The 14,379-nt window shown below is 37.4% G+C and overlaps 1 protein-coding gene across 2 annotated transcripts in view; it reads left to right on the top strand.

Moving 5' to 3' along the window:
• The window catches only part of ENOX2 (ecto-NOX disulfide-thiol exchanger 2), a 300,855-nt gene that overhangs the window by 131,135 nt on the left and 155,341 nt on the right, over positions 1-14,379 (top strand). For both annotated transcript variants that reach the window (XM_045537544.1, XM_045537545.1), the window contains exon 3: positions 6,220-6,363. The gene's annotated coding sequence lies outside the window, so the exon portion shown is untranslated. The remainder of the gene's footprint in view (positions 1-6,219; positions 6,364-14,379) is intronic.

The raw sequence follows: 14,379 nt of genomic DNA, 5'->3' as shown, positions 1-14,379 counted from the left end.
GACCTTGGGAAATTTACTGCAACTCAAGTTTCCCAGTCCTTGTTATAAAATGGGAATAATAACTAGAAAACAAAATAAAGGGATAATGTATATAAGTGGGACACGTTCTAAACAACCAATGAATGGTAGTTCCCCCGATGGGCAGTTCCCCTTTCTCCATTGCTATGTACCTATTGAGTTGGGTAGAAGTGAATAAGAAAAGGCACCATGAAGGAAATCGCATCTGAGATGAACCCTAAAGGAAGGATAGTATTGTAAGGGTCAGAAATCAAAAAGCAAGTACAGGAGTGGTGTGAGACAAATTTGTGGAGATAGGAAAGTACTGGATGGATTCAGTGTGTGCTATAGTCCCATTTTGCCAGAGTGCCAGCCTTTCCTACTCAAAATGTGATTCCCACACCAGCAGGATTAGCATCATCTGGGAACTTGTCAGAAAGGCCACAACTCAGACTTACTGAATCAGAATCTACATTTGTAACAAGATCCCCAGGGAATACGTGCGCATATTAAAAAGTTGTAGAAGTATTGGGTAAAGCATAAGCTGATGGGGTCTTCTTAGGAGAGACTTGAATGCGTTGAACCAAGTAACGTCAGCAATCACTAAAAGTTACTGAAGGATCATTGCCAATAAAAACTGGCCCATGACCTAGGCCTGTATTACACTTTGAAAAAAGCAACTTAAGAGTAAATTTGGCTCCGAAAGTTTTTATGTCCACCACCATTCCAGCAAGCCCCTTAGTGGAAGAGGACTTTTGTCCTTTTCTTTCTCATTTCTTTCCTGTTACCTTCACTCACCCATTAATCTTTTACAATTACCCTTGCTTCAGCTAAACCAGTTATACAGTATATTGAACTCATGAAATTGACAAAGTATGTTTCATTTGTTTGACGTCATTTAAGACCTGGAACTGAGAAATGTTCAGCTGTTTTGGCTGCTAACTCCTGTGGCTGAAGAGTGATATTGCAGTCCGACTCTTTTGGACATTGTAAATATTTCCTCAGAAGAAGGTGGTGGAACAACTGGGTAGTGAGAGCTGCAAATGTGGAGTCAGGGGTTTTGAGGCCGAGACTGAGGAAGGAGGAGGGGTAAATGAAAGTGAGGAGGGGCTCCTAGAGATGGATAAATCCTATAAAAGCACCTGCCAGAACACGAAGAGCCTGGCCATTATCCTAACTTCTTATTTCTCCAAAAGTTTTGAATTAAAAACTAATTTGGAGACCCTCCCTCCTACCATGGTGTCCCATATCTGACTTTAAACTGAAGTCATTTGGAAAATAAGATTCAGGTTATGGAAATTTGTTTTATAGACAAATTAGCTTAAATGTTCTTATTGCCAAAAATTGATATTTATTTTTTGAACACAAATTTCTGTCTGGAGATTACTGCCTTGAATTTATTAGATTTCTCAGGACTTTAACCATTTTCTTTTAAGGAGAACTAATCCAGGGCAGAATTGTGTTTCTTCTTTCTAACGTTATATACCCTATGAGCCACAGCCATAGATAAGAAGTGGCATGGACCCACAGGGTCACATTTCAGTACTATAACCTGGGGTAATCATTAAAAGTGTTAGATTGCATCATGAAGGTTGGTCCTAATTTGACCTGATAGTGGAAAGCTATGTAAAGTGAATTGTGACAGTAACTGTTACGGCAGCTGAGCACAAAGAGATCATTGATCTTCTTTCACAAGAGTCAGGAAAATTCTTTAGTGCTTTCCTCAAAGCCCACGAATCATTTGCATCTGTATAACAAACATCATTGCATGTGAACTCCTCGACCCAGATTGGAGTATTCACTGAGAACCACACTTCATTCGGAGATGTTTAACCCCCTTGGTTCCATTGGATGAAAAATGGCATTCTCCAAGGACCCCATCCCCTCCTCCAATATGCATACTTTCTAAAGTGGCCTCTCGTCTGTGTTACGAATTCAGATAATCTGTATTTTGACATGATGTGAAATAACAGCTGGTCAGCTGTCTACACCAGTCAACTTGGTTTTAGATGAGATTACATTACCACATGGATTTGTTTATTGCCAACATAAGATACAGAAATAACAGAAATCTATAACACTAATGTTTATTGTCTATTTGTCTTTATTTTATCAATTTGTGCTTCCCTTTGGACAAACTAAATTTCGTGGGCTTAGGGGATGAGGGGATGAGATGTGAGGGAAATGAATGAGCAGGGTACAAGGCTTTATTAAGTTTATCCTCAGGAATAAAAGAGCAAGGACTGTGAGAAATGTATAAGACTTTAGAAAATTTCTGACTTTATTCTTAGTTGTCCATTACTCTCTTGTTTGTTTTGCCTGCAATGATTATCAGTAGACTCCTTAAAAAGTTAGATATCCCATGTGTTCATTTTAGGAACAATAAGCAAGATGACATTTGAACAAAATGCATCCTACTACACAGGCAGTTTTGGGGAAATAAAAGGAACCCCAAAAGAGAGTAGATGGTACTTTTAAAAAGATAAAGAAAATAAGCCAAATGCCTAGGAGCCTAGCAAGGAATGGGCCCCAAGCTAAGATGTGTCCCCTAGATTTAGGCTATAGATAAGATTCCTGCTTTGCATAGAAGAATGAACCAGGTTAACTCAAAAGTTTGTTCTAAATATAATGTTTTCCAATTTCATCATATCTAGTAGAAATTGCTTCCATAAGAGATTTAAAGACCGATTCCATAGTTTGGGTAAGAATTATAATATGGTTATCTCTAATACTTTTACATTTATGTCATAATTAAAGTTTCAGCAATAAGAGTTCTTGGAATTAAAGTGGTGTTTTTCTTTTTAGGATTTAATAATTTTAATGGGGCTATTTTACTTAAAAAAGCACTCGGCATGGGTCACATATATATGACACAGAAAAGATCCTGTAAATACATATTGATTTACTGATTTATTGGTTTATTTGGTGCTGTCTTAGGGGAGGAATGAAACAATACAATATAAGTAGCTAGAAAGCACTGATGTCATAGGACTTTGCTGTCTCTATAGCCCTTGCTTTCGAACTACAAATCTTTGCAGACTGTATTGGGTCCTGGGTAATATAAAACGTGGATTTGTGTTCAATAAATCAGCTTACTGAGTGATGTCTCTCTCTCTCTCTTCCATATGAGATCTTTCCTTATAAAAAATTAGGCCTGAAATGTTGCACTGAATTAGGATTTTCAGATATCTGGATCATATATGTGGTAGAAATTCATGAAATCTCTGTTTTCTTCAGTGCCAAAAACAATCTGTATATTAGTATGAGTAACAAAATACCTGATTATAATCAAATGTCTGTGACTGAATACTTTTAACTCACCAGATTTATTTTCCTAGATTTCTTCAACTTTAAAAAAAAGGTACAAACAGCAATGAAAAGGTTCAATGTGAAAAGTAGGGTATATACTTGCATCAGGGAAAATTCAGACCAATCTCCTCACATTATATACATCAACAATTCTGTACATTAAAAATGGAAATCCAATATTATCATAGTAGCAGTTAATAGTTACTGAGCATCTACTATGTGCCAGATGTTATGCAGAATGTTTTACATATATGATCTCATTTAATATTTTTAGCAGTACTATGACTTAGGTACTGTTATTGGCCTCTTTTTATAGATCATGGCTCCAAAGCTCTGTAAGACCCTCAGTCATCTACTTAATCAGGCAGAGAAATGGACTAATATATCATTCTATAAAATATTCAAATGCAAAACAAGGCTGGGTGCAGTGGCTTACGCCTATAATCCCAGCACTTTGGGAGGCCAAGGTGGGAGGATCAGTTGAGGCCAGGAGATCAAAACCAGCCTGGGCAACATAGTGAGATTCCATCTCTACAAAAAATAAAAGAAAAATTAGCCAGGAGTGTTGGGACACACCTGTAGTCTCAGCTACTTGGGAGGCTGAGGCAGGAAGATTTCTTGAGCCTAGGAGTTCCAGGTTGCAGTGAACTATGATCGTGCCACTGCACTCTAGCCTGGGTGACAGAACGAGACCCGGTCTCATGCAAAAAAATGCATGAGAAATGCAAAACAAAATAAAAAAAGCCTTTCCTGTTAACCATCATTAATCAGAACTCCTAATCTCTGAGCATTCCTTTTAATCAGGATTTTACCATCGTGCACTATAGTACTCAAATGATAGAGATGCATTTAAAATCTAATTATTTTAAGTAATGTTGATATAATCAGCATCAGAACTTTTAAGGTGTGGCATTAATTCTTGATCATCAGCTCTGAAGTCTTTAATTATGTGAATTAATGGAATGAGTCATCTACCCCCACTGTATTGAGAATTCATTTATTCATTCAACACTCACTGTATATAAGGCATGGTGCTAGCCACCAGTGATAAGTTGGCAGGGGAGGGGAGAGAAAGAGATAGGAGAGAGAAAGAGAGAGAGAGGGAGAGAGACAGAAGAGAAAGGGAGAAAGTTTCTTCCTTAGAATAATTTTCAAGCTTGTAGAGGAAATTTTTGTTTTTAATTCGCTTAGAATAATTTAATTTTCATAAATATATATATTTATCTTTTCAACAACCCTATGCAGTGTTCTCACTCCCCTTTTACATATTATGAAACTAAGACTAAGAGAGATTACATAATTTACCGAAAGCTATCCAGCTGGTAAAGGACAGCCAGGATTTGAACCCCAATCTGTTGGGATCTTTCAACTATACCATCCTATCTTTCATGGAACTTGTTTTGATCAGTATGACATTGTGGAAAGAAATGCCAAGAAAAGTTTTGAAATAGTGCACTAATCATATTTGACTCCAGGACTACTCAGGTGCAAGAAACATCTTTATTTGTAAATGATATAAAAATCTAGTCTTCTTTGAAAATAGTCTTGGTTATGATCTCAATATTTTTTAATATATAGCAATTAATGTTTATTTCTTTAGTTCTAGTCATAGTAGGGATTTAATAGGACATGTATATGATGCAGTAAACAGTTGGCTTAAGATACAGAAGCAAGTTTTGTTCTTTCACTTAGTTACTCACATGATGTAAAGGAAAAATGTTTGACAGGGCCCAGAAGACATTTAATGGAGATGTTCCAAGTGGAGTTTGATTGCTGAAGAAATAGTACTTATTATGTGGGCTGAAAACACTAGCAAGGGGATACTCTTTATTTAAAACAATAATGTAAAAGTCATTTTATTAGAACCTTAGCATTCATTTTACTGAAACTTGCTGCTGACCTTTACCTGACTGGATTCCAAGTTTTTTATTGACAATTTATAACATTACCTCAAGAATTGTATAGCTGCAGGCCATAGAAAAATTGGGGGTTAAAGAATGAGCCAAATCAGGCTAACCTGACTCCCCTTTTGATAGGATTGGAGACCCAGTGGAGAAAAGGCTTAGAAGAGATGTCTGAACTTTGAGTTTTAACAAAGCTTTTGATTTCACATTTCATGAAGTTTTAAGTGAAACACTTGAAATTCCAGGTGCTGCTACCAGAGGAGTAAGAAACTATCTCTGCTTGCCCCTGGTTGAACTATGTAAGATTTAGAGAGTGGAAAATGCCTTTTGCCATTTTATATGGTACAGCAGCAACTAGTAAAGTGACCACACTTCTAACATTATTTAAAAAGAATGAGATTAACACTACCCAAACCTGAGTCATAACTCCTCATCGCTCCAACTACTAAATAACGCCCTTGCAATTTTTATATCTTTGTTTCCTTTTCTCACTTGCCATGAAGTTATTGTTTTCCTTTTTGGAAGCCTCTATATCATCATTGGAAGTGACTTTGACACCAGGATACTCTGATGACTATATCTACATCAGTTCAACAAACCTTGTAAAGAAAGAATGGAAAAGTGTCAGGAGATAATCCAAGGAATACAAAGCCAAACTTTTTCAAAGGAAGAGTGGGTCCAACCACAGCCACATTTAAAGAGTATCCTATCTCTTTAAGGGAGAAAGTAGAATACAATTGCTAGCTTGTGGCCAGAAATGTTAAGTTGCCACAGAAACAGGAGGGATCTTACAAATGACAGAGCCACTGTCTTATATTTTAATTTCTGTACTTGTCAACGAGATCTGTAAAAATTACAGAGGGCAACTGTCTTTAAGGAATTCACGTGTTACTCCTACCTAGGCCCTTAAGATTTAAAAGGCTTTCCACTAGTGGCTCATATAATAAAATCTGGAGACCATCCCAGTCCTTAATGGAGTCTGGACTTTGGCTTTCTTTTTCTTCTTTAGGATTGAACCAGCTGCCCTTTGACCCTGCCAACAACAACGAGCCCCTGCAGTTTGGTAGTGCCAGTGGCCCTCTGGTCACAGAAGGCCTCATTGAGAATGGAGGGGAATCAAGCAAGAAAAGAAAGAGAACAAATACTCCTTCAGGTAAGCTAGGTGATAATGCACTGTATTAAGTCAGTGCTATTGAGTCAACATCTTCCCAGAGCCTAGTATGTGGTGAGTCACATACTATTCTAGGACTAGTAGGAACTACAGAAATGAGAGAGTCCCCTGCCCTCAAGGAGCTCATGATGGGATTGAGGAAGCAGAAAAACACAGACATGAATAACTCCAATAACACCATAGAGTATTGTCAGTCCTGTGGTAAATGTGTAAAAGGAAAAAAAACCTATGGGAGCACAAATGAAGAAGACTAATTCCACCTTAGGGATCATGGGATGCTTTATGGCAGAAGTGACATTTTTGGCTGATCTTTGAAGCATAGGTAGGCTTGAGACAAGAGGAGACGAGTAAAGAGCATCGATTTAGGTAGAAGGAATTGCACAAGTGAATGATTTTACTATACATTTGTGTTTGTATGTATGTGTGGTAGGCCATCCTCACTTTTACTTCTAATGCAGATAACTGCATATATTTGTATCTCCCCACCTCCACCCATTTCCCCCATTACACACTATGCCTACAGGTGTTTTATGCCTTTATAATTTTCTTAGAACAGCTGGCAAGCACATTCTCCTAAATACTCTATAACAGCCCAACTGAATTTTTATCTTCCCTTGCAATCCCCCTCCATCCTCATGTCCCATTGGCCTATTCTCATCTTAATTTTTTTTAAAAGGAGTGAGGAAATAATAGGAACCAGATATTAACTGATCATTTGATATTTTAAAATTTCAGCTTTTTGTTGCTTGGTTATTCATTTGGAAATAGAATTCCTAGCATACGAAGACTTATCTGGGATTTGGGGATGGGCCTAATAGACATGTTGATAGTTATTTTTGGTTTTGTTTTATTTTTTACTATTACTTTTACTTTCAGTGTGTGAATGGAGTATGTTTACAAACATATATCATATCTGATGCTTATATCATAGGTCTTTCTGGTTATAAGTCAATATATTTGTTAAACCTGAGTTTGGAAAATGGAAATACAGTAAAACATTAGCTATATGGAGCTCTCAAGTAACAAGTGATTCTTAGAGAGCTGTATTTTCTGGAGCATAGAAAGACATAGTGTATAGACAAGGAACTGGCCTCAGTTCTAATCTTACCTCTATTTCTCTCTGTGGCCTGGTGTTAGTTGTTTAACCTCTCTGAGTTTCACTTTCTTCAATGTAAAGTAGAAATGATACTAAAACCTACCTCTTAAGATTATTATGAGAATTCACTGAAATGATGTAGGTAAAGTGTATCTGTCCTAATCACCAAATAAATGTTGCTATTATTTTATCAGCATTATAATATAATAATACTATGAATGTCATCTTTTTAAGCATCAACGTATTTCACATTTTTAGGTTAACCATTATGGGTACAAATTGTGTGTGTGTGTGTGTGTGTGTGTGTGTGTGTGTGTGTGTGTGTAAAATTATCTGCCTTTTTTTTTTTTTTTTTTTTGAGACAGAGTCTCACTTTGTTGCCCTGGCTAGATTGAGTGGCGTGGCGTCAGCCTAGCTCACAGCAACCTCAAACTCCTGGGCTTAAGCAATCCTACTGCCTCAGCCTCCCAAGTAGCTCAGACTACAGGCATGCGCCACCATGCCCGGCTAATTTTTTCTATATATATTTTTAGTTGTCCAGATAATTTATTTCTATTTTTAGTAGAGACAGGGTCTTGCTCAGGCTGGTCTCGAACTCCTGACCTCGAGCGATCCACCCGCCTCGGCCTCCCAGAGGGCTAGGATTACAGGCGTGAGCCACTGCGCCTGGCCCCTTTTTAAGGCATATGTTCAACATAATTTGAACTTTGCTTGATCATTTAGGGGCATAATTCTAGTCATTACATGTAATACTGCACTCTAATAATCTATTATAATTTTCAGGGTTTACTAAGGAACATACGCCTTTTACCTCTACACTAAATTGTGCTAGACTGTAGTAGTTTTTTAGTTATTACAGCCACATTTACACATGACCTTTCTCTTTTCTGCAGTATGCTGTCATTTCTTATTCCTTTCAGTGTCCCTTCCTGTAGCAGCCCTTTTCTCCTTCTCATCAGTTATGAGCTTTAAAAAAACCCAGCCAGCTCTCCAAGTTGATGGGTCAGATTAGTGTGATAAGTAAGAGTTAAATCAGCTATAAATGGAACCTGCCATGGATAGAGTGCATGGGATTTAGGGAATCAACTTTAAAATATTTTTTTTGGCTATTCTGAGGCCTTTTTTGATCACTTACTAGTTTTTCCATTATATTCGTGTTACGTGATGTGCTAGTTTAGGCTAATACCTATGGAACTGTAGTTAACTCATGAGGGTAGGGAAAGGGCTTATGCGTTAATCTGAATTGTGAACTAACTGTAAAGAATTGCCATTTTATTTTTAATGAGCATATTCAGTGAGAGCAAAGTAACTGTTGCAGATATAGGATTTTAACAGTAGATTATGCTAATCTATAATTAGCAGAACAATTTGCATTCAAATAATGAATATGCTGAAGTTCTTTAAAACAGTATGTTCTTTAAAATAGGTGAAATAAGCCCCTGGCAGGCTAAATTAGCTCTCTTGAAATCTTGTTCACGCTATTTGCTTAGTGAACCCTTTCTTTGTAGGTAGGGTTACCCCAGCCCAGGTTAAAGTGCCACACATTCCAAATTAGTGTAGTCCAAATTAATGAGGTTTTTCTATACAGGGAGTCTCTCATAATTGTTCAGCAGCAATTTTGTGATATTGTAAATGGGCAGATTGCTTTATAATATTATTTTCTTCCTCTGCAGTGCTAGAAAAAAGGAAGAGGGAAAATGCTTTTTGTGTAGGAACTTCCTTTTTCCTTTGTCAGCATTCCCTGAATCATGACAAGGAGGGAAGCTAGGTAGGAGCTACCAGCCATTTCAGTTCCAAGCTGAGATACACGTCTAGCCATTGCATCACTCAACCACGTAACACAATTGAGTCAAAGCCATCTCTTCTCTCCTTCACTGCAAATGAGGGAGGGATCTTTGCCTGCAGCTCCAGTTCCTCACTGCCCATTCTTTTTTCCTTCCTTTCCCATCTGTCCTACCTCATACCTTTTCTAAAAACTGCCTCTCTTCTTTTGTACCAAAATGATTTCTTAAAGGTCACTAGTGCCCTTCAGATTATCAAAGTCAGTGGCCTTTTGGCAGGTCTCAACCACCTTGACCTCTTTGTTTCATTCGATGCTATTAATATTAACAATCCCCCTTCCTTGAATTCTGTCTACTTTTACATTCTTTGATAATATACTTTGCAGATTCTTCTTCTTTTTCTGTATCCTCCAAGCCTTCTTTTTCCTTTTTTTCTCCCTCGACTGTGAGTATGCTATTATCCACATTTATAGATGAAGAAATAAAGGTTAAACTTACCCAACGTTGAACATCTAGAAAGCAATTTAGCCAGGCCTTCAACTCCAAAGCCTATTTCTAACTACTGTGCAATACTTACTATGTCTGTAGATAGTAGGAATCTAGGTTCATTACTAAAATGTATATTAAACATTGGTGGCAGACTAGGGAAAACTGTGTTTGTGTGATAAGTAGTGTAGAATAAGGTGAGCAGAGCTTGGATTTGATATTCTCTAGGATCTCTTCAAGCTCTGAGATCTCATGGTTCCTATTTTCAGCTTTCTTTTCTTTTCTGCTACTCCCCAAAACAAGTCTTATTTATATTTATTTCAGCCAAGCTGATCCACTACTTTTCTTTAGAGGCATTGTGCTTACCTACCTCAGTACCTAGATTATGCCATTAATTTCCCTTGCCTCATATGTTCTTTCACCTGTCAAATCTTGTCCAACTATAGTGCCTAGTACAAGTCTTGCCTTCTCCAAGAAGCCTTTTGGATCATCCTAGTTAGAAGTATTCTCTTACTGTACCTCTGAAATCCCTTGGTCATTATGTTCATGTGATTCACCTGACACTGATTACAAACCACCTTACACTATTGCTTATCTCTTTAAATGTATATGTCTTAGCCTTTCAACTCGGTCATCAGCCCCTTATTGGAAGGGCCCCTGATTTATGTCTTTTAGCAGATTTGGTGTCTTGCACACAGTAGATGCTCAAGAAATATTTATTGATTGATCATGTATTTGCTTTCTCTCTACCTTTATATTTTTTATTTTTATTATTTTCTTGTCACTCTCAGGGTGGAACTTTGCACAAAACTGGGCACTTGGCATCTGATGTTGATCACAGGCTCACTTGTCTCTAAAGGTCAAACTCAAGCAGCCACAAATCAAATCTGGGTGTATGTGAAAAGAATATCTGGCCCTAATGGAATCCTTGCCTCATTACCAGATGAAATTTCATAAGTGCCCAAGGTAAACTGATAGGTGGAGTTTGGGTATCCTGCCTCAACTGTCTATGAAGTAGATCAGTAATCTGAATTAGATATTACTGCCATATCTTACCATAAACTCTTTCTTTGTGGATCTGGCTGCTATATAACTTTTATCCTAAGGTGAGCTCAGAATTCTTCAGAGTGTGTTTGCTCTCAAATTTTACCCTCTCCTCAAGGAAATGTTTCCTTGGTGATGCTGCAACTGCATAAATTGTCTAAGATAGCAGTGAATCCACTTAGTCAGATGGTACTCTATGGAAAAATAGTAGAAGATTGTTAAATCCATGTAAAATCACAATGCCAAGTTCCTTTTCCCAAAGATACCAACTGCCTCCTGGTTTGAGAGCCATCTGGATTTGTAGAAGCAGAGATACCAACCCTTTCATCAAATACTTCCACTAAAGTGAAAGAATCCATGAGTCAACAAGGCCAAACATATGATGACTAAAATCGAATGCATTGTTTTAAACAACATCATGGTACACTGATACTCAAGTGTCAGCTTTGTTTCTGGAAGAGTAGGCAACTAACTGGGAATAATTATGGTATCAAAGTGAGCATACAGATGTGGATGTAGTCCTATTTACATTGTCTTTTCTCAATAGGCCTGTGTTAAAAGATAGATTTGCACTTAAATACATGATACCCAGTACTGAGTAGTATTGCCAAAGTTCATGTGAATAATGAATAGCTCAGTATGAAAAGAGAGATCTTCAACAAATTTCTATTTGAAATAATAATAATAATAAATAATAATTTTCCATTTGCAATAATAATAAGACCCTTCAAATCAATAATAATTGGTATTGGTGTGGTGATTCTTTTTCTCTTAATGTACTTTCATTCTCACTTCATTTTACAGATGAGGTGCTAATAACCAGGGAGGAGAAATGACTTTGCCTAAGGTGGACTAGCATCACCAGGAATGTTATATTAAGATAAGGATCCCCAGAAAGTATCTAGTCTTGATCATAGACCTCCTAACTCAGTTCTCAAAGTTTCCTTTAGAATTTCTCAAAGTCAAAATGACACTTGACTATGTAAAGACAGTGCTAGCACTACCAAGGCTAGTTTAATAATAGAAAGTGGGCCTGCAGAGCAGCAAGAAGACATTCAGTTAGACATAAGAAAGAACTATATCAGACTGTGTTATCAGAGAAGTTGTTTAAGCTCACTTGGAAGAGAAATATAAAAATGAGATGAACACTCATCTGCCTGGGAGTACTTTTGTTTCCTTTCTTACCTAGAAGGGCTATGAACCAGGATACTTTTCTATGACACTTAAAGCCCTTTGATTTACCTCAGACTCACAGGGCTGAGCCTTTTATTTCACATGTACTTTGAAGTCCACAAATGAAAGCATTGATTGTTTTTAAAGAGAGAAAATGCCACCATTTTCTATCTTGGTGTGTGGTATTTCTAGCATGTCAGCTGAATTATTATATTGCCAAAGGCAAGAAGAGCCTATTGTTCCTTCAGATGGAATTAAAATAAGAAAAAGAGTAGACTAATAGCCCTACTCCGTTTCTTTAGTCCTTCAGACATTTTTATCTGATTACAGTTTCAAGAAATAAAATCATTATCTCAATAACTAGAGGATTAAAAAAGTAAGCTGATTTCTTTGTTTCTCAGGTCTGATAAAAAGTCAGTGTGAAATTTTTCATCTTAAAGGACTATCCGGGGGAGGGGAGACAGGGTTGCACAAAAGAGGCAGGATAGAAAAATGCAAATACATCTCTCTTAAGTTGTTCCAATTATTGGAATAGCTTTGGAATGATTTTGTAACTTCATTGTACTTAAGTCTTTAAGAGTTCTTCTCTTGACAGACATATAGTATAAGTCAGCCTCATATGTTGGTAATATAGAGGCTAGTGGGTAGATGTTTAATCCTAGTATTTTAGAGTTGGAGGAAACCTCATCTAACTTTTATAATTTTTACAAACTAAGAAACTGAGACCCTGAGAAAGGATTTGTCTAAAGTCACATGGTTAATTCATGGCAAAATGAGAACTAGTTATTACCTGACCCATATAATCATTTCAAATTGGCTAGGACTGTGGCATGTAATTGATTCATTTTTACTGTAGCAAGTTTATCTATAACCTAAAAGTGCTAGCTTCCCCCATGCTAATAGTATTATGGGATTTGTAGCAAGCTACCCGAGAGGTATATGAGGCTCCATATCCATTCTGGCTGCACACAGGGAAAGGCCCTTTGTTCTCAAGGTAGAAAAGGAGTTTGAGACTGGGAAACTCCTATGAGGGAATCACTTCTGTAAAGATGAACTCAGGCAGCTCAGCAAATCACAGAAGAAATTATTTGTGACACCTGTTTACTAGGCAGGGGACAGTTTGTATCCCCCATCCAAGCCCACTCTTAAGGCCACTCCATCCAAATAGGAAAAGATGTTATAATTATGTTTTTTCTGTGATTTAAACTTTGTTGCATAATTTTGTCTAGAGGATGTGTTCTAATTTTTTCATCGTTGGACAAAGACTTATCTGAAAAAAATCAATTTTAGGTGAGAAAAACTAAATTTCAAAGTAAAAGGATTCTCAGATTTTGGAAGGTTGTTTTTATCTCCTGTTCGCTTAGCAAAGTGCTCAAAGCAACTGTCATCCTTATCCTTGGGGCCTGTACAGGCCTCCCTGACCTTAATAAGAGAACTGAGCACACTCAGACTTGTAGTGAAAAATATCCTGAAGACTGTAGGTTTAGTACTGGATTTGCCACTTGTCATTAGTCTTTTCACCTTGGGAAAATCACAGAAGCCATTTATAAGCCTCAGTTTCCACATCTGTTTAATGGGAAAAGCATTTTGAAATCTGTCAGGTAATACTTTTACGGTTACTGCTCTGCTTGTTAGGGCTTGAGAGCATGCAGTAACCACACTGCTTTTCTCCTTCCAGTTCTTAACTAAATTGAGAAAAAAACACAAAAAGCCATGTGAGGAACAAAATATGGTGTGAGCCTTATTATAGGAAAAACTGAATTGAAGAACATGGCTGGTGCCTAAGGCCTAATGAGACTTCCTACCACCTCCAGCTCCAAATGCATACCTTGATACCCACCTGTGGAGAAGATTGAGTCTTCAGGGCAGACCACTTACCCTCCCAGTGCTACTGAGAGTGATGGCCTGTGTCACACCTCAGTGAAACCTAGAAATTAAGAGCAAAGTGGGCCTGTAGACCTTCCTCTAGAAGACAGTGAGTGCCTGTGCCCTGAATAAGCTCTGCTCACTTTAGCAGAGAGAGAGTCATCTCAGTTGGAAGGTGTTCAGAGCTGAGAGCCAGAATGCACAGGGTAGGCCATGAATGAGCACTTATCTTTATTCTAATCTTACCAATCAGATAAGTCCATGCTGAAAGCCCAGAGAAGTTTCTATAGTACTCTATCCCAATTCACAAACACAATGGAAATTTCCTCCTACCTATGGAATGGTGACAAGTGGGACAAGAATCCCCACAACCTCCAACATCACTGTTTATTTTAAGATTAACATGACTTTTGATTTTTCAAAGTCCTATCCCTGGGATTTATTTTTTTATAGCAGGGGAAACTGGCGATAACAGTCCATAGTATGGTATAAATAAGTAGGGTTGTTCTAGTACACATATGTTATACTTAGATTTTTACTTTTCCATATATA

The sequence above is a fragment of the Lemur catta genome, chromosome X, assembly GCF_020740605.2.
Source record: "Lemur catta isolate mLemCat1 chromosome X, mLemCat1.pri, whole genome shotgun sequence".
Taxonomy (NCBI): domain Eukaryota; kingdom Metazoa; phylum Chordata; class Mammalia; order Primates; family Lemuridae; genus Lemur; species Lemur catta.
This window is presented reverse-complemented; position numbering and strand designations above follow the sequence as displayed.